Source organism: Canis aureus, chromosome 17 (assembly GCF_053574225.1).
Source record: "Canis aureus isolate CA01 chromosome 17, VMU_Caureus_v.1.0, whole genome shotgun sequence".
Taxonomy (NCBI): Eukaryota; Metazoa; Chordata; class Mammalia; order Carnivora; family Canidae; genus Canis; species Canis aureus.
This window is the reverse complement of record NC_135627.1, coordinates 38,185,090-38,211,270: the sequence shown is the minus strand read 5'-3', so window position 1 is coordinate 38,211,270 and position 26,181 is coordinate 38,185,090.

The following is a 26,181-nucleotide window of genomic DNA, read 5'->3' as shown; positions in this document are numbered from 1 at the left end:
TGCTTCTCAGAAACATAGAAACACAAATTATAATGAGAAAACTGCAGCTGCCTTTTTATTGGTGTCCATTTTTTTAAAGGAAACACCATTTATTCTGATAAATAAGATCAAAGAACTGAATAAGTGGATAGACATTTTATTTTCATATATAGAATACTCAAGATTGTCAAGACGTCAATTCTTCACAAATTGGTATATAGATTTAATGCAATTCTAATCAAACTTCCAGAAAATTACTTCGTGGATATGGATAAACTAACTATAAAGTTTGTACAGATGGGCAGAAAACACAGAATAGCCAACACGAAGTTGAAGAACAAAGATTTGGAGGCCTAATGCTACCCGATACTGTGGAATTGGCAAAAGAATAGGCAAATAGGTCAGTAAAAGAGAATAGCAACGCCAGAAATAGAACTCTATAAATAGGGTCAACTGATCTTTGTGAAAGGAGCAAAGGCAATACGATGGAGTAAAGATAGTCTCTTAGACAAATGGTGATGGAATAACTGGACATCCACATGCCAAAAAATAAATCTAAACACAGGTCTTACACCTTACAAAAAATTAACCGACAATGGATCCTAGACTAAAATGCAAAATGCAAAACTATATAAATCATATATATATATATATATATATATATTTAAATATGGATAAATAAATAAATAAAATAAACAATAACATGAAAGAAAACCTAGATAAGTACACCAAAGATACAACCACGGAAGAAAAAAATCGATAAACTGGACTTCATTCAAATTGAAAACTTCTGCTCTGTGAATGACAGTATCAGGAGAATTAGCAGACAAGCCACAGCCTGGGAGAAAACATTTGCAAAGATATATCTGATAAAGGGCATTTATCCAGAATACACAAAGAGTACTAAAATTCAACAAGAAGGAAACAAACCACCCTCAAATGGTCCCCAGAAAAATTGAGCATCAGATATTCTCAGTAGTAATCAACTCAAATAAGCCAACTTAGACTGACTCCTTTTCTATAGAAATCAACCCAATCCCTCCACTTCAGTTTTCTGGAATATCTTCCTAAAACAAGTTATTTTATATGATTGCTTGTATAAGAGTGCCTTTATTAAAGGAAAGCAAGTTAAGATATCACTTGAGTTGTCACTTAATGTTTCTAATAAGTTTTTTTTTTTTTTTAATTCTCTCTCAGTAGATACTGGTATGGAAGAGCCAATGGTTTAAGTTCATTCAAGTCCAGATTGGAGTCCAAGGGTAGGTTGAGTCTAGTAATAGTCTCAGAGATAGTCAGAGAGAATAGTACATTCACCCCTACTTAGCCTTCCCTGTTGTATTAAAGACTTCGACAGAATGGAGAGGTCCAACCACATGAAGAGAGGAAATCTGCTTTACTTAGTCTTTTGATTCAAAAGTTAATTTCATCCACATATATACTTATAGACACAATTAAGGTAGTGTTCAACCAAATATCTGTGTTCCTCCTGCCCCAATCAAATTTTCACATAAATTTAATCATTAGAGGGAGTGAGGATAATGTTTTATAAGTTCATTGATTTAATCTTTTAGTTGCCACTGTTACCAGTTCAAACAAATGAAAAAATTTAGGCAAAATATTCAAATGAATGTGCAGTAAGTCAATAAGGCAGTCAGGAGGATATGTTGTCTGACAGCTAAATAAAGAAGTTCCAAGGCAGAGGATGTGATTATGTGTATTAAGTGCTACTGATGCTTTGAGTTGAAGAATAAATATTGGCCATTCTGTTTATCAATATCAATGTCATGATTTGACACAATCTGTTTCGATGTAAAAGATATGGTTTTAAGAGGGTTTTTGTATTTTTTAAGGTGATATAAATAGCAACATGATTCAAAGAAACTACTTCTATAAGTGAACTAAAAAGGAAGTCATCAACTGTGAAGAGAGTGCAGGAGTTGTTAAAAATTTGAAAAGGAAGCAAGCAGAAAGTATAGTGCAACAGTATAGGAATGAAAGAAAGTGACTCAGACTGAGTAAATATATATGATTGCCTGGAAGCATTAAGTCTCACTGGAGGATAGTGATCATGAAATTAAAGCAAGGCAAGTCAACAAGGTCACATTTTCCAGCTTCATTTAAATGTATATATGCAGGTATGGAGTAGGATGAGAGCTGGCTTTAACTAGGATGGCAGTTTACAAATATGAAAGAAGGGGAAAGCAATGAGGGGATATGCACAGGAGTGTGTAAGGCAATTGAGGGAATATGCACAGGGATATTAATGAAGGATAAGAGAATCCAAACTGAGTAAGAAGAAATGTGAGAAAATACTGATAAGTAGCAAATTATAATGTATAAGATTGTATGAACAAATAATTACATATGTATATATATTATTTGCATGTTTATTAGAAAATGTTTCTTTTTAACTTTTAAAACAATTCTGAGTAAAATATTTTATTTTTAATTAATATTACATTACTTTCTATTTCTTATTACTTCCTCAATTTAATTTTTCTGAAACAGGTTAATGGGCATTCGATTCTCAAAGGAAAGAAGAGAGAAGACTAGAGAAAAGAGAACAGAATAGTTTTCCATCTATATTCTACAACTGCGGGTATGAAGATCAATGAAGTTCTAGAATGTGACATTATGGTGTTGTGGTTATCTTACTACCATCAGTCTAGGATGTCTTGGAAGAATAAAATAGCTTTGCATTGGATTTTGACAGTCTTGAGAGATTATAATAAGCTTGCAGTAAATCTTTTGGTATTTGCAAGCCTTGCTTAATTATACTAAAGTTTCTTCAAGCAAGAGATCTGAATTTTCTTCTTAACATTCTCCAACTGGTAGTTTTGTCAGTTTGCTTCAGCGCACATTAATTATTTGACTGATAGGAGTATGTCACTTTGTAGCCAACTGTCACTACTCCTGATCAATAAAGCCCCCTCTAGGTCTCCAGTAAGACCTTAAACCTGAAGAGTATTTAAAGTCAATAATTATTTTTTTTAAAGTCTTTTTTTTTTTTTTTTTTATGATAGGCACACAGTGAGAGAGAAAAAGAGAGGCAGAGACACAGGCAGAGGGAGAAGCAGGCTCCATGTACCGGGAGCCCAATGTGGGATTCGATCCCGGGTCTCCAGGATCGCGCCCTGGGGCAAAGGCAGGCGCCAAACCGCTGCGCCACCCAGGGATCCCTAAAGTCAATAATTATTTATATTTACAAAGCATTTAAGCCAGTGACTTAAACAAATAAAGCTTTTCTACAATAAAGAACCACATCTAAATGCTAAGAATAATCAGTATGTTAACTTCCATAAAGCAAATAGACAAAAGTATTAGGTTTGAAGCTGCATTTTTCCTAGATTCTTACTTAACAGAAAGCTCTTACATTAGAGCATCATTAAAATACTGCTATGGATGAGAAGGTATCAAAGCTATCATCACTGCTACTGTGGTTGAAATTAGAAAAATAAGCCATAGTTCTGCACCTGTATTCACCGATGCCCTTGTGTGACACAACATGAAACAGGAGACTGAGCTGTGTTTCTAAATATAGCTACTCACGCATTCCCACAATGTTTAGCAATTTACAGTACTCTAAGACCTCACAAATTCGAGAAATTGTTTTTAATTTTTCCATTTAAATTATAATTTAAAATTTTCAAGAGTGTCTTAGTTTATTCAGGCTGCTCTAACAGAATACCATAAACTGGTGGCTTATAAACAACAGAAATTTATTTCTCACAGTTCTGGAGGCTAGGAAGTCCAAGATTAAGGTATCAGCAGATTAGATGTCTGCTTCACAGATGGCTGCCCTTTCACCATGTCCTCACATGGCAAAGGGGCAAGGGAGTTCTCTGTAGTTTCTTTTATAAGGGCACTAATCCCATTAAGGAGAGCTCCACCTTTATGACTAAATCATTTCTTCAAATCCCCAACTCCTAATATCATCACACTGGAGGTTAGGATTTAGCATATGATTTTTAGGAGTCCACAAACATTTAGCCTATAGCAAAGAGTCTTACGTTTACATGGGAATTTATAACACAGTCCTCAAATCAATATATGCCACATATTGATAACTTTAAATGCCAATTATTTTTCATACAAGAAAATAAGTGCTCCAGGAATGAATTTGTCAAATCGGCCTACTGAAGCATTTATTTATTAGGGGGTGAGGAACTCACTTTTTTCGGAGCAAGTTGTCCCCAAATCTTGATTGTATATTTGGTTTAGCTAGTGCTCAAAACATTACTTCAAAATTAAGTTTAAGCTTTGTCCATGATATGAGATGCTCTATTCATTCAGAATGCTTTATTTATGTTAACAACTAGAAAATCTCCCAATTATTCACTTATTTGAACTGGAATTTTAATTTTTTTCCTTAAAACTAAGCAGATTTAGAAAATCTAAGTACAAAATATTGTTGCAGAGGAATTAGACCCCAGCCTTTGTTTTTAATAGGGTTTCAAGATTAATACAAGAATCTAGGAAAACAATAGTATGATCAAATATTACAGTAGTTCTTAAACTAATTAAGGACAGATAATAAGTAAAGAAAAATATAAGAAGCTACAATATCTAGTTAAGTCTGTGTAACACATTTTCTGTGTAAGCAAAGAAATAAAATATCGACAGTAAAACAGGGTTCTTACAAATGGTATAATTATGGAAATGATATTAAAATACAAGGCAGGATTTAAATTAGAGGAATTAGAATAAAACACTTGACATATCTATTTAAATACTTTTATTTATCACTTTCCTTTTACTTTTCAAGAATCTTCAAATAGGTAGCATGCAAGTAAAAATCAATTGAGTAGATTTGCCACATTCTCATTGAAAGGGATTCATTGTTACTATCAGACACATCCTGAATGTTACGTAGACTTTGCTGTATATATTCATGCTTAAATTAATTCTTTTGTGAAATATATGAACTTTTGTACCATAGCAAAGGTTACAATTCCCACGTAGTTCTTTGATTTTTTTTAGCATGTTAAATTCTACTTACCTTGAAGTACCATGAAAGACAATAATCTAAACCAGATGGATTCACACATAATTGCAGTAAATCATCATTGATTCTGAAAAAGCGTTGCTTAAATATGCTGCATATTTAACTTTACTCAGAGAAAGAAATGAAACAAAGACAGATACTCTGTATAAGACACTTTGCTAGGTTCGCTCTCTCTCTCCACAAACACATACACACCACACTATGTATATATATATAGTATATATACACATATATATTATCTATATGTTACTGAATGTGTATATTCACATTTAATCCCCACATTATAAGAGATTTTTATATATTAGTTAATTATAATTACTTATAAATAATTAACAATAATGTAATTATATATTTGTGTATGTGTGTATATACAAGGAGGAGACAAATCTATGTGTGATTAACACCAGTGCCTCCATACATAACAATAAAAATAAATTTAATAAATAGGTTTTAGCATTGTCAAAGATGTGCTGAGATTAAAAAAATATGACATCAGCATCATCATTATTGATATAAGTAACATTTATTACATACTTTAAATGTTCACATATCCTAATTTTCTCAAGATGGTCCAGTTTACACCTGTTATTCAAGAATAATTATTAAGAGCACCATACTCAATATTAAATTATGCTGCTTTGGTTGATAAATCATGTGACCACACTACTGATTATGAAATAAGAATTTTATTATATTTTGAATACATTTAACCTTCACTTCCTAAAACAATAAATACCTTTCCACAAGAAGAAACTAGAGTAGTTTATTAACAAATATGAGTTTATCCAATCAGCAAACTATAGAAACAGGAAATAAACCCAGGTAACTGGGCTTTTCTACCAATGCACACAAGATAATTTAGCTCTTCCAACAGAGTGAATTTGAATGTTTTAATTCAAGATAATTAATTGTGTGTAATTTGTAGTGGGTCACAAGTTCCCTTCCATGGTTGGAGAAATATAAAATCTATGGTAAAATTATAGAGAATGTACTGTGGCAAAGTGAAACTTAAAGTACTCAGTTGTGTTTTATCAAGGGAAGGAAGTGAAAGACACTGAAAGAAGAGCACCCCACATGGAAGTAGAGAAATGAACATATATGCCAAGGTTTAAAGGTAAGTTTGTGATCAGGAGATAAATATTTTGAATATCACCTTAACTTGTATCTTAGGTGAGGGTGCAAGGACTTTCCATTTTACATTTGAGAGACTTGAAGAACTTAAATGATGATGTGAATAAACTGGCTGCCTCAAAAAAACAAAACAAAACAAAACAAACAAACAAAAAAAAACAAATTAAGTTTTAATGTAGAATTAGCAGATCTTTGCATTATGCCCCCCCCCCCCACCTTTTTTTTTTCTTCTTTTTTGAGCATGGAAAAACTTTATGCACCCTTATCATTCCAGCCACTTTAATCTGGCATGCTCACAATTTCAGTATTTTTTTTTCAATTTCAGTATTGTAAGAATAATGCCTGTTATACTTTAAATCTTACTATCTTAAATACTTTAAAAAAATAAAAAAAGAAAGAAAAATAAATAAAAACAAATAAATTAAAAAAATACTTTTGAAGTGCATAAATATTAGTATGTTATATACTATTATATTTTATGTTTTTAAATAGTATTTATTTATTTAAAGACTTTATTTATTTATTTATGAGAGACACAGAACGAGAGAGAGAGAGAGTCAGAGACACAGGCAGAAAGAGAAGCAGACTCCCTGCAAGGAGCCCAATGCAGGACTCAATCCCAGGGCTCCAGGATCACATCCTGGGCCAAAGGCAGGTGCCAAACCACGGAGCCACCCTGGGATCCCTGTGATTTTAAATAGTATTTAAAACAAGTGTACACATTATAAAAATGGGTATTAGGCATTTGGACAAAGGAGGTAAAAATATTGAAAAAAGAGGAAGAAAAGTTATCATTTACTGATATGATAATTTATCTAGGAAACCTAAGACAATCCGTTTAAATGCTGTTAGAAATAAATAAACTTATTCTGTTAACAGCTATCTTGTGAACGTCCGTGTTAGGTGTTGAAAATTAGGCATGGTTCCTCTCCTCAAAAATTTTATTTCTTAGCAGAATTAATAAAATATTATATCCTTCCTGATTTATCCTCAATTTTAATTCTGTACCTTTAACAGCAAGGATTTTATATAAGTATCAGAGCATCAGTGTATTGCAAGAAGAATATATGTATATGTGTGTTTGTATGAATGTTTACAAACACATGCATGTGTGTGTGCAAATGCATGTATATATACAAATATGTGTGTGTGTGTATATATATGGGCATATAGGTATATATCATGATTTGTGTACACACATATGCATACACACACAAACACTTGTTTGGACTGGTAAAACTGTGGAACGATAAGCTTTACCATTTTTTGAAATCTTGCTACTTTTTTAAAAGATTTTATATTTATTTATTCGTGAGAAACAGAGAGAGAGAGAGAGGCAGAGACATAGGCAGAGGGAGAAGCAGCTCCCTGTGGGGAGCCTGATGTGGGACTTGATCCCAGGACCCTGGCGTCACCACTTGACGCCAAGGTAGATGCTCAACCACTGAGCCATCCTGGTGCTCCAATCTTGCTACTTTATTGAAGTATTCTTCTTTATATATTCATACACCTTAGCACATTTAATTGCCTGTAATATGTATCATCACATTTGTTACATAAAAGATACAGATTGATATATTTATCCATCAAATTGTACTTTTGAAATTGATTTTTGAAATAGAAAATATCTGCTTCTCCCTCTGCCTTTGTCTCTGCCTCTGTGTGTGTGTGTGTGTGTGTGTGTGTGTCTCATGAATAAATAAATGAATCATTAAAAAAAGGGACGCCTGGGTGGCTCAGCTTTTGGGCATGTGCCTTCGGCTCAGGTCATGATCCTGGAATCGGGGATCAAGTCCCGCATCATGCTCCCTGTAAGGAGCCTGCTTCTCCTTCTGCCTGTGTCTCTGTCTCTGTCTCTCATAAATAAATGAATGAATCTTAAAAAAAAAAATAGAAAATTTCCTCCAAGTTTAGTCAAGATGCACCATTCTTTTGAGTTACACACATACACACACACATAATTTGTAGCTATTATATATACAATATAATCTTTTCATTCTTTAAAAAGAAAATTGCTATTATCTGTGTTAACATGCAATGATTACTATTAATTCCCTCTACCTTCTTCATTATAATTGTTATTCTTCATTATTTCACCCCATTAGTCCTTCTTGGATGTCAATATATTCAATATAATTGTGAACTTTTCAAGCCTGACCTTCTTGATTTATATCTGGAAGCTATGAAGAGATCTTACCACCTGCATCCTTCTAAAATGTAAAATAATTGAATTGAAAGTACAGTGATGGAAAAACAGTTAACCTTCTGTTTGGAAAGGGCTGCTGCATTTATGTCAGAAGAGCTCTTTAGTGTGTTCCTGTAAATTTACTAAGGACACATCTAAACACCTGATTTCAGAGGTTATCACAAAACAGAAATCAAAAATACTTTAAGAATTGGCCTAACCCTAGTTGCTTCAGTTGTTCCAAGACCTAATAAGCCAACAATTAATAAATTGGGTCCATTACTTCTATTAAAACCCTATCAGAAATCAGTATTTCATTTAGTTTGTTTTTAGTTTGTTTCATTCAGATTATTTCTCAATATCAAGGCAATCTAAATAGGAACATAGTATTTTATTAACTGAAATATTTAAAATAAGTTTTCTTTTAGAATATATCATTTAATAAAATACATTTTTGAAAACCTAAGTGAAAATTCAAATTTATAATGAAATGACATAATTATATTTGATAAATATTTTTAGTCATTCCATGTCATATAAGGTGTAAAATACTTAATTTTAGCAAGTAATCCAGTTAATACATTTTAAATTTTATGTTTATTTAATATATTCTATATTGGCATTCTAAAAATGATTTGAGGATATCCTCTTTATGCACAATACGTAGTAAACTTTATTTTTTGCTTCATCTTTCTCTTGAGTACTTCTCTTCTGCCTTCTCTTTTCACTACTTCTTATTTCATCCATCTCATCTTTTTTGTTCAAGTTTTTAATTATTTTCCAAGTTTTTATTTAATTTTTTTCAAGACTTTATTTAATCATCTCATCTTCTGCCAATTCCTTTCTTTGTCTAAACTTCACATGCTCAACCTTCTCTTGAAAAATCCAGCATCATTGGTTGTCAAAATTGGAAAGAATTTTAGAGATTATCCAGTATAAATTTTCATTTAAAGTATGGACAATTCCTCTGATAAGATCTTCTGACCAATGGAATGTGAGCTGAAATAAATTACAGCTTCCCTCAGTAATCCCCATTCTCTTTTCCAAGATAACTTTGGTAGGCACATGCTGAAAATGATGGTATTACACAATGAAAGAATCCAGTTGACAAGAGGGATCAGAGCCCCTGCTAACAAGTTGTGAAACTGAGACATGAGAGCCAGTAAGATTAGACTAAACCTCTGCTATTGAGAATTTATGTCTTATAATTTGTTTACCCTAAACCACTTTAGAAAAATGATTTCTTACAGCCTTCTTAAGAGGTGACATTTTCCTTTGGATGGCTTTCATAAAATTGGGTGTAGACATGGAGTCAGTTTCTTCCCTATTGTTTGTAGAACCTCCTCCGCCCCACACACACTTAAAAGCTAGAAGTTTGTATTTAATGTCCTTTATCCAACAAATATTTATATATTTATAATTTTCACAGTCCCTCCTTGATTGCACACGTCTTTATTAGCTAGGTCACTCCTATATACATACATATATAAGTATACATACTCTTATATACATACATTTTAGGACTTTTCCCACTTTCACTCATTCTAATGCTAATGTCATAATTTTATGAAATTTCAGTAGTCATATAATTGGTTTAAACCTGATTATGCATTATCTTTCAATTATTTTTTCCAGTAATTAAATAATTCTTTTTGCCACTTTATCTCAACCACTTAACTATGGTTTCTTAACCTCATTCATAATGTTCCCCATGTGTCCCAGAAAGACAACATCTATAAAATGCTCTACACAGCTCTACATGCTGTACCCCACTTTACATACTTTATGACACTTAGTGAACCTACTACAACCCAATTAGCCTCTTTGCTGTTTTTCAAACAGCTGTAAGAAACCATGGTTATAGAGCTTTAATAGTTACATGAGTAAATATTTCACTTTCTTCAGATTACTGCTCAAATGCCACCTCTTCATGGAGTTCTACTTTGAGAACTGTAATTAAAATTGTAACCACTGTGTCTGTTTTTGTGCCAGTGCCATACTGTTTTGATCACTGTAGCTTTGTAGAATATCTTGAAATCTGGAATTGTGATATCTCTAGCTTTGTTCTTCTTTTTCAAGATTTCTTTCATCATTAAGGGTATTTTGTGGTTCCATACACTTTTTAGTATTATTTGTTCTTTTTATGAAAAGTGCTGTTGGCATTTTGATAAGGATTACGTTGAATCTGCACATTGCTATAGGTAGTATGGACATTTTAATAGTATAGATCCAAATGGAACAGAATAGAAAGCCCAGAAATAAAACCACAAGTATATGACTAGTTTATCTATGACAAAGGAGGCAAGAATATACAATATGGAAAAGACAGTCTTTTTATTAAATGATGCTGAGAAAACTGGACATCTACATGCAAAAGAATGAACCTGGAGCACTTTCTTACCCCATACACAAAATAAACCACAAATAGATTAAAGATCTAAATGTGAGACCTGACACCATAAAACTCCTAGAAGAGAACATAAGGCAGTAATTGCTTTGGCTTTGGCTTAACAACATTTTTTTTTCAGATATGTCTCTTGAGGCAGAGGAAACAAAAGCAAAAATAAACTGTTGGGACTACGTCAAAATAATAAGTTTCTGCATAGCAAAGGAAACAGTCAACAAAACAAAAAGGCAGCTTACTGAATGGGAGAAGATATTTGCAAATAATATGTCTGATAAGTGGTTAATATACAAAATATATAAAGCACATGTACAAATCAACATCTAAAAAACAAATAATTTAATTAAAAATTGTCAGAGGATGTGAAAATTATACCCTCAACAATAAGAAATGCTCCAAATATTCCTTGTCCTTCATATATTTTTAGATCTTTTCTGTAGCATGCACCACCAGCTATTATACTATATAATTTGTATATATTATACTATATAGTTTTGACATCATTAGTATGTCATTTTTTGTTTATTTTTTTATCTCCTCCGATAAATTATATAATCCTTTAGGACAGGGTACCTGACTCCTTTTATTTCCTGATATATCTCAAGTGCTTTCAATAGTGTCTTTCTATATATAATAGACACTCAATAAATATTTTCTAAGTGAATGTTGAATTAATGTGTATATATAGTTATGAATATTATCCCAGTAATTTTATAGTATTTTAAAATAACACAGGAATAAATCTGCAACTGGAACATCATAGTAATTCCAGGTTCTTAATTAACTGGTTCTTTGATACTGGCTTACTTAACCTCTTAGTTGTCTCACAATTTTAATATAATTACATTTTATCACTCCACTTCTCAGGATTATAGTCGAAATCAAATGACCTAGTGCATATGAAGGTGAGTCATAAACTCTATATCAACAAAGATTTTAGTTAGATATTTTAAAAGATAAACTGAGGCATATTAAAATTTCTAAAGGCTTATTTGAGCAAAAATTGATTTGAACTAGACAACTTCCAGTCTAGAAAATAGAAAGGAGTTCCAAGGAGCTGTAGAAAATGAAATACTTCTATAGAAGAAGTGGGAGAAGGGAGTGAGAACAAAGAAGTTATAATAGGCAAAAATGCAAGTTAATTATTGTCAGATTACTTTCCTATAGGGGATGGATGGTAGGGGCCTACAAGGCAAATTACCTACCTTGTGCTTTTCAGGTGATTCTTGATTGACTGGTTTAAGATTCCATTTCTCAGAGAGCTGAAAGTGTAAGTCAGCTTGCTGACAGGGCACTTAGCATATTTTTTTCATTTTTTTGTATAAATTTATTTTTTATTGGTGTTCAATTTGCCAACATACAGAATAACACCCAGTGCTCATCCCATCAAGTGCCCCCCTCAGTGCCCGCCACCCAGTCACCCCCACTCCCCACCCTCTTCCCCTTCCAGCACCCCTAGTTCGTTTCCCAGAGTTAGGAGTCTTCTATGTTCTGTCTCCCTTTCTGATATTTCCTACCCATTTCTTCTCTCTTCCCCTCTATTCCCTTTCACTATTATTTATATTCCCCAAATGAATGAGATCATATAATGTTTGTCCTTCTCTGATTGACTTATTTCACTCAGCATTATACCCTCCAGTTCCATCCATGTCGAAGCAAATGGTGGTTATTTGTCATTTCTAATGGCTGAGTAATATTCCATTGAATACATAAACCACATCTTCCTTATCCATTCATCTTTCGATGGACACCGGGGCTCCTTCCACAGTTTGGCTATCGTGGCCATTGCTGCTAGAAACATCGGGGTGCAGGTGTCCCGGCGTTTCATTGCATCTGTATCTTTGGGGTAAATCCCCAACAGTGCAATTGCTGGGTCGTAGGGCAGGTCTATTTTTAACTCTTTGAGGAACCTCCACACAGTTTTCCAGAGTGGCTGCACTATTTCACATTCCCTCCAACAGCGTAAGAAGGTTCCTTTTTCTCCCCATCCTCTCCAACATTTGTGGTTTCCTGCCTTGTTAATTTTCCCCATTCTCACTGGTGTGAGGTGGTAGCTCATTATGGTTTTGATTTGTATTTCCTAGATGGCAAGTGATGCAGAGCATTTTCTCATGTGCGTGTTGGCCATGTCTATGTCTTCCTCTGTGAGATTTCTGTTCATGTCTTTTGCCCATTTCATGATTGGATTGTTTGTTTCTTTGCTGTTGAGTTTAATAAGTTCTTTATAGATATTGGAAACTAGCTCTTTATCTGATATGTCATTTGCAAATATCTTCTCCCATTCTGTAGGTTGTCTTTTAGTTTTGTTGACTGTATCCTTTGCTGTGCAAAAGCTTCTTATCTTGATGAAGTCCCAATAGTTCATTTTTTGCTGTTGTTTTTTTGCCTTCGTGGATGTATCTTGCAAGAAGTTACTGTGGCCGAGTTCAAAAAGGGTGTTGCCTGTGTTCTCCTCTAGGATTTTGATGGAATCTTGTCTCACATTAAGATCTTTCATCCATTTTGAGTTTATCTTTGTATATAAGGTGCAAGAGAGTGGTCTAGTTTAATTTTTATGCATGTTGATGTCCAATTTTCCTAGCAACATTTACTGAAGAGACTGTCTCTTTTCCAGTGGATAGTCTTTCCTCCTTTGTCGAATATTAGTTGACCATAAAGTTGAGATTCCACTTCTGGATTCTCTATTCTGTTCCATTGATCTATGTGTCTGTTTTTGTGCCAGTACCACACTGTCTTGATGACCACAGCTTTGTAGTACAACCTGAAATCTGGCATTGTGATGCCCCCAGCTATGGTTTTCTTTTTAAAATTCCCCTGGCTATTCAGGGTCTTTTCTGATTCCGCACAAATCTTAAAATAATTTGTTCCAACTCTCTGAAGAAAGTCCATGGTATTTGGATAGGGATTGCATTAAACGTGTTTATTGCCCTGGGTAACATTGACATTTTCACAATATTAATTCTGCCAATCCATGACAGGGAATATTTTTCCATCTTTTTGTGTCTTCCTCAATGTATTTCAGAAGTGTTCTATAGTTTTTAGGGTATAGATCCTTTACCTCTTTGGTTAGGTTTATTCCTAGGTATCTTATGCTTCTCGGTGCAATTGTAAATGGGATTGACTCCTTAATTTCTCTTTCTTCAATCTCATTGTTAGTGTATAGGAATGCTACTGACTTCTGGGCATTGATTTTTTATCCTGCCACACTGCCGAATTGCTGAATGAGTTCTAGCAATCTTGGGGTAGAGTCTTTTGGGTTTTCTACGTTGAGGATCATGTCATTGGTGAAGAGGGAGAGTTTGACTTCTTTGCCAATTTGAATGCCTTTAATGTATTTTTGTTGTCTGATTGCTGAGGCTAGGACTTCCAGTAATATGTTGAATAGCAGTGGTGAGAGTGGACATCCCTGTCTTGTTCCTGATCTTAGGGGAAAGGCTCCCAGTGCTTCCCCATTAGAATGATATTTGCTGTGGGCTTTTCGTAGATGGCTTTTAAAATGTTGAGGAATGTTCCCTCTATCCCTACACTCAGAAGAGTTTTGATCAGGAATGGATGCTGTATTTTGCCAAATGCTTTCTCTGCATCTATTGAGAGGATCATGTGGTTCTCGTTTTTTCTCTTGCTGACATGATGAATCACATGGATTGTTTTACGAGTGTTGAACCAGCCTTGTGTCCCAGGGATAAATCCTCCTTGGTCATGGTGAATAATCTTCTAATGTATTGTTATATCTTATTGGCTAGTATCTTGTTCAGAATTTTTGCATCCATGTTCATCAGGGATATTGGTCTATAATTCTCCTTTTTGGTGGGGTCTTTGTCTGGTTTTGGAATTAAGGTGATGCTGGCCTCATAGAACGAATTTGGAAGTACTCCATCTCTTTCTATCTTTCCAAACAGCTTTAGGAGAATAGGTATGGTTTCTTCTTTAAACGTTTGATAGAATTCCCCTGGGAAGCCATCTGGCCCTGGACTTTTGTGTCTTGGGAGGTTTTTGATGACTGCTTCAATTTCCTCCCTGGTTATTGACCTGTTCAGGCTTTCTATTTCTTCCAGTTTCAGTTTTGGTAGTTTGTGGCTTTCCAGAAGCGTCCATTTCTTCTAGATTGCCTAATTTGTTGGCATATGGCTGTTCATAAGATGTTTTTAAAATCGTTTGTATTTCCTTTGTGTTGGTAGTGATCTCTCCTTTCTCATTCATGATTTTATTCTTTTGAGTCTTCTCTCTCTTCTTTTTAATAAGGCTGCCTAATGGTTTATCTATCTTATTAATTCTTTCAAAGAACCAACTCCTGGTTTTGTTGATCTGTTCCACAGCTTTCTGGTCTCGATTTCATTGAGTTCTGCTCGAATCTTTATTAACTCTCTTCTTCTGCTGGGTGTAGGATATATTCGCTGTTTATTTTCTCTAGCTCCTTTAGGTGTAGGTTAGCTTTTGTATTTGAGTTCTTTCCAGTTTTTGGAGGGATGCTTGTATTGCGATGTATTTCTCCCTCAGGACTGCTTTTGCTGCATCCCAAAGATTTTGAATGGTTGTATCTTCATTCTCATTAGTTTCCATGAATCTTTTTAATTCTTCCTTATTTTCCTAGTTGACCCTTTATGTTTTAGCAAGATGGTCCTTAACCTCCACGTGTTTGAAATCCTTCCAAACTTCTTCTTTTTTTTTTATTTTTTTTCTTTTTTTTTTTATTTACTTACGATAATCACACAGAGAGAGAGAGAGAGAGGCAGAGACACAGGCAGAGGGAGAAACAGGCTCCATGCACCGGGAGCCCGACGTGGGATTCGATCCTGGGTCTTCAGAATCGCGCCCTGGGCCAAAGGCAGGCGCCAAACCCCTGCGCCACCCAGGGATCCCCTTCCAAACTTCTTCTTGTGACTTAGTTCTAATTTCAAGGCATTGTGGTCTGAGAATATGCAGGGGACAATCCCAATCTTTTGGTATCGGTTCAGACCTGATTTGTGATACAACATATGGTCTATTCTGGAGAAAGTTCCATGTGCACTTGAGAAGAATGTGTATTCAGTTGCGTTTGGATGTAAAGTTCTGTAGATATCTGTGAAATCCATCTGTTCCAGTGTATCATTTAAAGCTCTTGTTTCTTTGGAGATGTTGTGATTAGAAGACCTATCTAGTGTAGAAAGCACTAGATTGAAGTCACCAAGTATAAGTGTATTATTATCTAAATATGTCTTAACTTTGGTTATTAATTGTTTGACATATTTAGCAGCTCCCACATTCGGGGCATATATATTGAGGATTGTTAAGTCCTCTTGTTGGATAGATCCTTTAAGTATGATATAGTGTCCCTCTTCATCTCTCACTACAGTCTTCGGGATAAATTTTAGTTTATCTGATATAAGGATGGCTACCCCTGCTTTTTTTTGACGACCTATTCTCCAACCTTTTATTTTCAGGCTGTAGGTGTCCTTATGTGTGAAATGAGTCTCTTGTAGACAGCAAATAGATGGGTCCTGCTTTTTTATCCAGTCTGAAACCCTGCGCCTTTTGATGGGGTCATTAAGCCCATTCACATTCAGAATGACTATTGAAAGATACGAGTTTAGTGTCATCCTGATACTTATTCAGTCTCTGGTTTTGTGGATTGTTCCATTGGACTTCTTAAAGGGGAATTTTGAAAGCCCCCCTTAAAATTTCTTGCAGAGCTGGTTTGGTGGTCACATATTCTTTCAGTTCCTGTCTATCTTGGAAGCTCTTTATCTTTCCTTCTATTCTGAATGAAAGCCTTGCTGGATAAAGTATTCTTGGCTGCATGTTCTTCTCATTTAGGACCCTGCATATATCCTGCCAGCCCTTTCTGGCCTGCCAGGTCTCTGTGGAGAGGTCTGCTGTTTATTTAATATTTCTCCCCATAAAATTTTGAGATTTCTTGTCCCTTGCTGCTTTAAGGATCTTCTCTTTATCTTTGGAATTTGCAAGCTTCACTATTAAATGTCGAGGTGCTGAGCGGTTTTAATTGATTTTTTTTTGGGGGGGAGGATCTCTCTATTTCCTGAATCTGAATGCCTATTTCCCTTCCCAGATTAGGAAAGCTTCCAGCTATGATTTGTTCAAATACATATTCTGGACCTCTGTCCCTTTTGGCGCCCTCCGGAACCCCAATTAAACTTAGATTTTTCTTCCTCAGGCTGTCATTTATTTCCCTTAATCTATCCTCGTCATCTTTTAATTGTCTCTTTTTTCCTCAGTTTCTCCCTTTGCCATCAACTTGTCTTCTATGTCACTCACTCATTCTTCCACCTCGTTAACCCTCGTCGTTAGGACCTCTAGTTTGGATTGCATCTCATTCAATTGATTTTTTAATTTCTGCCTGATTAGATCTAAATTCTGCAGTCATGAAGTCTCTTGAGTGCTTTATGCTTTTTTCTAGAGCCACCAGTAGCTTTATAATAGTGCTTCTGAATTGGCTTTCTGACATTGAATTGTAATCTAAATTTTGTAACTCTGTGGGAGAGAGGACTGTTTCTGATTCTTTCTTTTGAGGTGAGGTTTTCCTTCTAGTCATTTTTCTCAGTGCAGAGTGGCCAAAAACAAGTTGTATTGGGAAAAGGAGAAAAAGAAGAGAAAGAAAAAAAAGAAAAAGAAAAAAAGGAAAAAAGAGGGAAAAAAAGGAAGAAAAGAAAAAAGAAGAAAAAAGGGTGGGAAGCAAACAAATCAAAAAACAAAAAACAAAAAACAAGGGGGAAGTATCCTCTGATTCTGTATGCTGTAAATCCCTCGACTTCCCTTGTAACTTTACAGTGTTGCTTGGTCAATAATTTGTTTTTCCCCTGTCCGTCTAGCTGGTCTTCTGGGGGAGGGGCCTGCTGTGCTGATTTTCAGGTTTTAGCATTTGGGGAAGCTGCTCTGCCCGCTGCCTGGTGCAGGGCTCAGTGAAAGATGTTTAACCTGTTTATCCGGTAAGGCCACTGTGAGGCTCAGTGGGGGTTGTTTACCCTGTGAGGCCCAGGAGGAACAACCACAGTGGCAGCGGCCAGCTCTCCAGCCCTGGAGTCAGCTCCCGCAGTAACTAGGGAGCGCTTGGTCTGCAGGGGCCTGGATGCTCTGGGGGCGGGGCCGCTGATTTGCTCAGCTCCGGGCAGGAGCGTCCTTGCTGTCCTGGGTCCTCCCGGTCTCTGCCTGTCCTGGTGGGAGGTCGGATCCTGGGCTGTGTCCCCGCCGCCCTGGGCTCCTGGGCCTGCGCAGCTCCCTCCGTGTGGAGCCTCTGCCGGAGCCGCCCCGACCTGCTCCCGGGGCTGCCCAGCCCCCTCCGCGGAGCCGCTGCCCGAGCCCCTCTGAGCTGCTCCCGCCCCGCAGCCCCCTCCGCGGAGCCGCCCCCGAGCCCCCCCGAGCTGCTCCCGCCCCGCAGCCCCCTCCGCGGAGCCGCCCCCGAGCCCCCCGAGCTGCTCCGGGTCCCGCCGTGCGCGCTGCAGCCCTTAGGGAGCTCGGCCGCGGGGTGTGGGGCTCTCCCGGGGCGCAGGTGTCTGTTAGTGTCCCCGGGAGCCCGAGGGCATCCCCGCCCTCCTGGGTCCTGCTCCAGCTCCCCGCGAGCCCCTTTCCCCCCGGGAAGGTCGGTGCAGCTCTTGCTCCTCCGGGACGGGGCTCTTCTGTCCTGGGGGCACTTGCCCCGGCCTCAGCCCGGCTCCTCGCGGGGCCCCTCCCCCTTGGAGGCCTTTGTGTCTTTATTTCTTTTTCCCCGTCTTCCTACCTTGATAGAAGCATGAACTCTTTCAGTCACTTAACATAATTGAGCCCATATTGGGCCTGTTGTCTTATTTTAACAAGATAATTCCCTATACATTTTCATCATATTACATCTGTAAGATACAGAAAATAGAAGGACAGAAAACATTAAGGTAAGGGTATCCGGGTGGCTCAGTTGGTTAAGCATCTGCCTTTGGCTCAGGTCATGATCCCAGGGTCCTGGGACTCCCTGCTCAGTGGGGAGCCTGCTTCTCCTTGTGCCTGCTGTTCCTTCTGCTTGTGCTCGCTAAATAAAATCTTTAAAATATTGTTAAGGTAATGTATAGTTCTTTTTGCTTAAAATAAAACAAAGGCAGAATGTGCTTATATTTGAGTTGTCTTGGTAAAACTAAAAATCAGAATTTTTAATCATTTCTTTCTTAGAATTAGACGAGTTATAGGGAAAATTATATTTTGAACATGAAGTTCTATTAGCTAACCATTCCATATGTAACCTTGGTTTCTCCATTTACAAATAAAATCTCTTAATAAAGATACGAGATTTAGTTGGCAATCCATACATAAAAATCATTCTCATTAGTGTAAGTTTACATATATGTCAAGGTATGCATGAACATATATTTATACATAAATATCAACATAAGTGTATCCATACTTTAACATAATGTATGTGTATATATGTCATTATTTTGCTGAAAATGATAAATTTAGTAAAAACCTGACTAGTTCTTGGAGTTCCTGGAGTTCCTGGGGTAGGCACTGAGATAATCATTTGGAGAAAGTTCTAAAATGGCAGAGATATTGGATAGTGGAAGGCTACTGGCACTAGATTTAAGCAGCGAATATTTCTCTTAAAAAAAAAAAAAAGAGCACACTCCCAGAATAAAGTTCATAAGAATTCAATATCATTGAATGGGAAATCAATGCCTGATAACCATAAAAGAATTGATATGTGGGAATTGACTCAATGCTAAACGTGACTTGAATGTAAATTTCAGTAACAGAACTGGCTAATAATAGATGCATATGGAGTCGGACAACAAAAATAGTTTTCAAAACAGAAATACAAGGAGATAAGTTGGGTCAGCATTAGCGATATGTCACAGAATACTAAGGGAAGCATGAGTCTATTCATAGTTTCAAACATGTTATTGTTAGCCTGTCAGCGTTGGGGTAGATGCAGGCTTAATTTTAATGTCATGTTCCATTAAGATGGTTCCAAATATGCCCTCTGAATGAGACTGAAATATAAAGAAGTCTATTAGGGAATACATAGGATTCATGGCTACAAGAATAGTAGGAATATATTTTATTTAATTTATTTTAACAATGGGAGAAGATATTCGCAATGCAAGAGGAAGCAATGCAAGAGGTAACATGACCCATCCAAAAACAAACCACTAAACAGAAGCAAAAAACATTTTTTTTGCCTTATGTCAGTGGTTTTTCTATTGCCCTGTGTTCCCATCATATATGAGACACTGTCCTAAATCCTGTACATTTAGAAAGATGAACAATTCTGAATCTGAGAACATTCAGAATTGTGTTTTGTTTATTTTTGTTGGTGATATACAATAATGATAAAAGTGATAAATTGCTTTTCATTTTATTCATTCAGTCACTCATCAGTATTTGAACTAGGAGGTTTAATAATCATCTGATAAAATATGACTATGTATATAATCATATAATTTTCAGTTATTCAGGAATATGTTATTATATACTCCATTCGATGAACAGAAGTTTCTCTGTTTCTCTGTTCATCATACCCATTTAGCTCCATTTGGCTATTAAGGCTATTAGGCAACTTAGAAATTCCTGCTTGCTTGAAACTTAGCAATAAGATTCATTTACAGTCCTGATGAGACTTTAAATCTGACTAGGCAAACAAAGCATATGTAAAATGTCTACGTGGCCCTGTGATAAAATTTTCTATTTAAAATCAAAATGAGGAATGCATACAATAATGTTATAAGAGTTTAGAGGAAGGAACAATTAAAGGGATCAGGTAATCAAAGAAGAGTTTGTGGGGTGGGGTAGTGGGAGTTATTCACGATATTAAAGGGCTGATTTGATTTCTTAAAGTGATGCCTTTATTGAAGCAAATGACACACTTATTAATGACATAGGCTTCCATTATCTGATTAAATGCTTGACTTTACTGACCTGTTACTTTACCTTTGAGACTTCATTTCTCACCTGGCTAGCACAATTCTCCATGTGAAAAGGAAGGTCAATGCTAATCAGAACACTTTCCACAAGGTTATATAAAATGCTAGTTAATTTTAAAATTTTTGCTTTTTTAGATAGAAACCTGTTTTTCTCTTGCTTTTACTTCTTTTCCTGAAGAAATTAGTGGTAGGTATTTGTTTTTTTAAAGCTGGATGCAGCAAGTAAAATGCATGAGTGCTTATTTTATTTTAGGTTTGAATTAGATGAGAAAAAAGATAGGGCATTCAGAATGCCCTTCCTCACCTTGCAATGAATCTGACTCATAGGCAATTTATAGCAACACATACAGTTTTAAAAGTTGCTGCAGTAATAGTCAGCAGTCAAACTATTATAATTTAAACAGACTAAAATGCCCCAGAGAACAAATTTTACAAGATTGCTAAAATTTATAGAAAAACAATGTAAGTTGGGTCTTTCATTCATTGTATTTTCATTCCTGAGAAAGTCCTGGCTATAACGCTTGGTAAGTTGGCATCCTGCTCGATGTTGTTGCCGTGCAAGTCAAGCTTTCAGTTTTAACAACCAAAGACAAGGTCAGAATTTTACTGCTCTTCTGTTCACCTCACTATGATATAATACATCTTTAAGAATCTTTCCAAATGTTTCCGTATTTCATATCATTGATGAAGTATAAAAGTGTCATTTATAATTATAGAAATTTTCTGAAATTTCTGCTACAAATTTCTGGTGTAACATTAGGTAAAAGGTGTAATAACATTAGGTAAAAATTAGGTTGTGACTTACTACTGAAAATTATGATCAAAGATGTAGTAAACAATGAAAAATAACAAAATTATATAAGAAGAGCCACTAGGGATGCCTGGGTGGCTCAGTGGGTTAAGCTTCTGCCTTGGGCTCAGGTCATGATTCCGGGCTCCTAAGATCAAGTCCCACATAGGGCTCCCTGCTCAGTGTAGAGTCTGCTTCTCCATTTCCCTCTCCCTGCTCATGTTCTCTCTCACTTGCTCATTCTGTCTTTAAAATAAATAAATAAAATCTTCTTTAAAAAGTTACTATTTAGATGTTCAATGTGTATTCCATCATGTATTACACTAACAAAATGCATTCATATGTATGTTTTAATACAATATAAATTTATTAAATATGTATTTTATTTTTTAAACGATTTTGTTACTTAAAATCCTTTGGTAATCCTATATATTTTACAAGAGAGTGAACAAAATTGTTCAGTATAAAATTAAGTTCATGTAAGCAATAGGCTATATATATGTATATTTTACATATATTTTAAAGATTGTATTTATTTATTCATGAGAGATACAGAGAAAGAGGCAGACACACAGGCAGAGTGAGAAGCAGTTTCCATGCAGGGAGCCCGATGTGGGACTTGATCCCGGGACTCCAGGATCACGACCTAGGCTGAAGGCAAGCACTAAACCGCTGAGCCACCAAGGTGTCCCTAGGCTTTATTTATATATCAGATTTTTAAGGTCAGCTATACATTAATTTTCAATGAATGATTTTTTTTTCTTCCAGGGTCTCAAGTAGTTGATAGGTTAGCTGGGTAGATTTAGATGAAAGTATGATGAAAAAAGATCTCAAAAAATTGAAATTATTATATTCTGAGAAACACCCTCATTTTTAGTAATAATTGAGTGTTTAGAATTTTCACAAACATTTTACATAAGCAGCTGAAAAAGAAACTGTAGGCACCAAGGCATAACTAATTGGATTTGATGATGAGCCATTTTATTTCTATCTACATGTGTTATCTGTTATAAAAACCAATTATCAAATAGTGTATAAAAACATCAATGTTTTCACATATTTTACTAAGAAAACACAATGGCACAACTAGTAGGCTGATTGTTATTTTGGCAAGTTGTACAATTTAATGTTTTCACTTATTAATCTACTTGAGTCTAATTTTTGTGGAAATTGAAGGAGAAACCATTTGAAGTTAACAAAATTACAGTGAAAACAAGGGAAATAATATATTACTGCGAAATTTGCAAAAGTACTGTAATCATATAGATGATGACAAATCTTATTGTTTGAAGCAAGCAAATGAACTTAAGAGCACTGTTAGATATTGCAAAATATTAATGATGTGAAATTTTAAGGTTATTTCCTATCATATATTCATACTAGTAAATATATTTATTTATAGTTGTTCAAAGCTCTTTTTTATAATGTAATGAGAAGGCTTTTGGCTTTCATATGGTCTGTATAATAGAGAGATATTCTAAATAATTTCTTTTTTAATTTTATATAGTCGAAAATTCATGTTGCAGATATATGTATATATACATATTTTTTAATTAAAAATACTATGAATCACAAGGCATACTTGAAAAGGTACATTTTAAATCAAAATTATGCTTGGAGTAAAAAGGCCACTGCTACTAAATTAAAAAATAAAATGTGTCTGAAGGTCAATCCAGACATTATTTATTCAAACCACACTGCTGGTTTTCAATTGTGTTTCCTCATTTTAATTCAGTGTTGGAGGAAATAGTGAACATTGAGAATAATATTAAATTATATCCACTTTTCAAATGCTCTAAGAAGAAATGTACATAAACTATAAAATAGATATTCCTCATTCTATTTTGCTGTTTATCTCTGATTTCCGTAATTTTTGTTGTAATAATATGTAGGAGCCAAGGACAGGTCATCCCAAGATGAACTACTTTGGCATGAAGATTATTTTGAGCTGAAGGCAGTTGAAGCCTTGCAGGCTCAAAAGAAATTTAGCCCCTCCCAAAACTACATAGAAGAACCTAAATTGGGGGTCTTTTTCTGAATAAGTATTATTATCAGAAATAAATTTTATCTGAGTCACCCATCTGTATGGCAGGGCAAACATCTAATTACCAACATCTGCTGTTCTTATTGTCCTATAAGTTGCATTTTTTCCTTCTGAAGTCCCAGACTCCTACCAGCCCTTTCTCCTTAGTTCAGAATGACATATATGCATCATTTTGCCTCACTTTGGAATTTCCATGTCTGTGTGGATTCCTTCTATACATGACATTAAATTTTTATTTTCTCCTATTAATCTGTCTCATGTCAGTTTGATTCTTAGTCCAGCTAGAAGGATACAGGAAATCTGAGAAAAATAAGTAATGTGATGGAATTAAAACTAAATTAGGTGCTGGATATTAGGGAATGTAAAGACTTCTTAATCTGTACTCAGTTGAATTTCCATTATGAAGTTTGTTGTATGCAAGACTGAAGAACTATACTATAAAATTATGCACATAATTTTGAGTGAGTAAATTTGTAGCACTACTTCAGATGACAGTATGCTTCATATGCTCCATATGTACACACTAGACATTTAGATAAGGGGGACTGAACATTTAGTAGTTTATTTTCTCTAGGACTTCTCCAGAATTTCCAACAACAAAGTTTTCCGGGATGGGGGGCGGGCAGGGAAGGAGGACAATCAGAACGAGTCAGTTAGCACTGTGTTCAGAGGTAAGCAGAAAGAAAATAAAATTAGACCTAGGTCAGTTAGAAAAGGAAGAAATATTGTTAATCATAGTCACCCTGCTATATATTAGATCCTTGTAATTTATTTATCTTATAACTGGAGATTTGTGCCCTTTGACCAGGATGCTTTAATGTTCTCACTATAACAATAATGTCAAAATGGTAATTATGTAAGGTAAAAGATATCTTAACTAACCTTGTTGTAGTAAAGATTTTGCAATATATAAGTGTATCAAATCATGTTGTTCACCTTAAACTTACACAATGTAATACATCAGTTACATCTTAATAAAGCTGGAAAATTCAACCAACCAAAAACCTTTACATTATTATTTTTAGCATAGGATTATATTTAATATATTATTTTACCATTTTAGTTACAATTTCAAATGAAAGTAATTTCTTTAGATTAATAAACATTTTATACATAAAGGAAAAAATAATTATTGCTTTGTGGGTTGGAAGGGGCACTAGATACCAAGAATAAACATTGCAGCCCACTTTTTGGATGCATGTCAGCACTGTTACAATGAAATATTACAGAGAAACACAACACCTTATAAATATTTGTGATCCATCCCTCCCCCCCAACTTCTAAAGAGGAAGAATGGTTTTCTGAGAAACCACTTAGTCTTCACTAAGCAGACTAATGATAGAACAAACAATACATCAATACATGACAAAGTGTAAGAGATAAAAAGGGATGAAAAAGCAGAAACTTTCCCATAAGTGGAATATATAGAGGAGAAAAGAGGAAAAGAAGAGTAAATAAATTATTAGAAAAAGTACAGCACTGAAGAGAGAGATTTTTTTTTAATATAATGCCTTATTCGTCTCCTGACAGAATTCTACATTAAACTACTTTTCAAAGATTAAATGTCGGATTTACGCTTCTTTTAAATGTTGCACAATACTGGAACTGGCCTTAAGATGGCTCCTTGTACACTTGTATTACACACGTGTAAAATGAAGTATGTATGAACAGTTGATAGGCCGAAGAACAGAATGAGTTTAAAGAGTAACTAAGAGGCAACCAGGCACAGAAAGCTGAATCATTTTACTAGATGGGAAGTTACCCTAATTGATAGTTATCCTGGCTGTCTGGAGTAGCCTTGGGTGCTGAAGCTATGCAGCTCTCTTATCTCTTTCATGCCCAAACTTCTACAGTTCTTCTTGGGCTCTTAAAACCACAATGTAGGGGATCCCTGGGTGGCTCAGTGGTTTGGCACCTGTCTTCGGCCCAGGGCATGATCCTGGAGCCCAGGATCGAGTCCTACATCAGGCTCCCTGCGTGGAGCTTGCTTCTCCCTCTGCCTCTCTCAATCTCTCTCTCTCTCTCTCTCTCTCTCTCTGTCTGTCTCTCACGAATAAATAAATAAAATCTAAAAACAACAACAATAAATCCCACAATGTATTACTATTTGACTTTTCTGTATCTTAATATGTGTCCTCATAATATATCTCATAGTGTTCTCTACTTTAGGAAAACCAAAAAAAATAAGAAAGAAAAGAAAGAAAGAAGAAGAAAGAAAGAAAGAAAGAGAGAAAGAAGAAAGAAAGAAAGAAAGAAAGAAAGAAAGAAAGAAAGAAAGAAAGCCTAATAAAATAGTTATATAGTTATACTACTTCATAGTGAAGTAAAATTTGGATTTTTTTCAGTCATTCAAAGATATGGTACTTTTGGAATATAATGTTGTAAATACACAGGATTTTCCAAAAGTGTAGAATATTTTACAGAAGGTTTGGTCAAAATTAACTTTGTGGGTGTTAATTTTTCTCCATTGCTCCATTTGCCATCCAGTTGGCTGAGATGGTTGTGTTCTACATAGCCACTGGAATGTATTCAAACCAATACCTTACAGAGATGAAAGGAAACAAGGGTGAGAGAAGATGAGATGATAAGCAAATTGGACAGTTGGACAGAGACAATTGAATTGGTATAACTATGAAAGGGAGGGGGTGTTTGAAACAATTTTGCATAATTTTGAAGTAATTACAGTAATCTAGAAAGAAGAGTTAAAAATAGACCTGCCCTACGACCCAGCAATTGCACTGTTGGGGATTTACCCCAAAGATTCA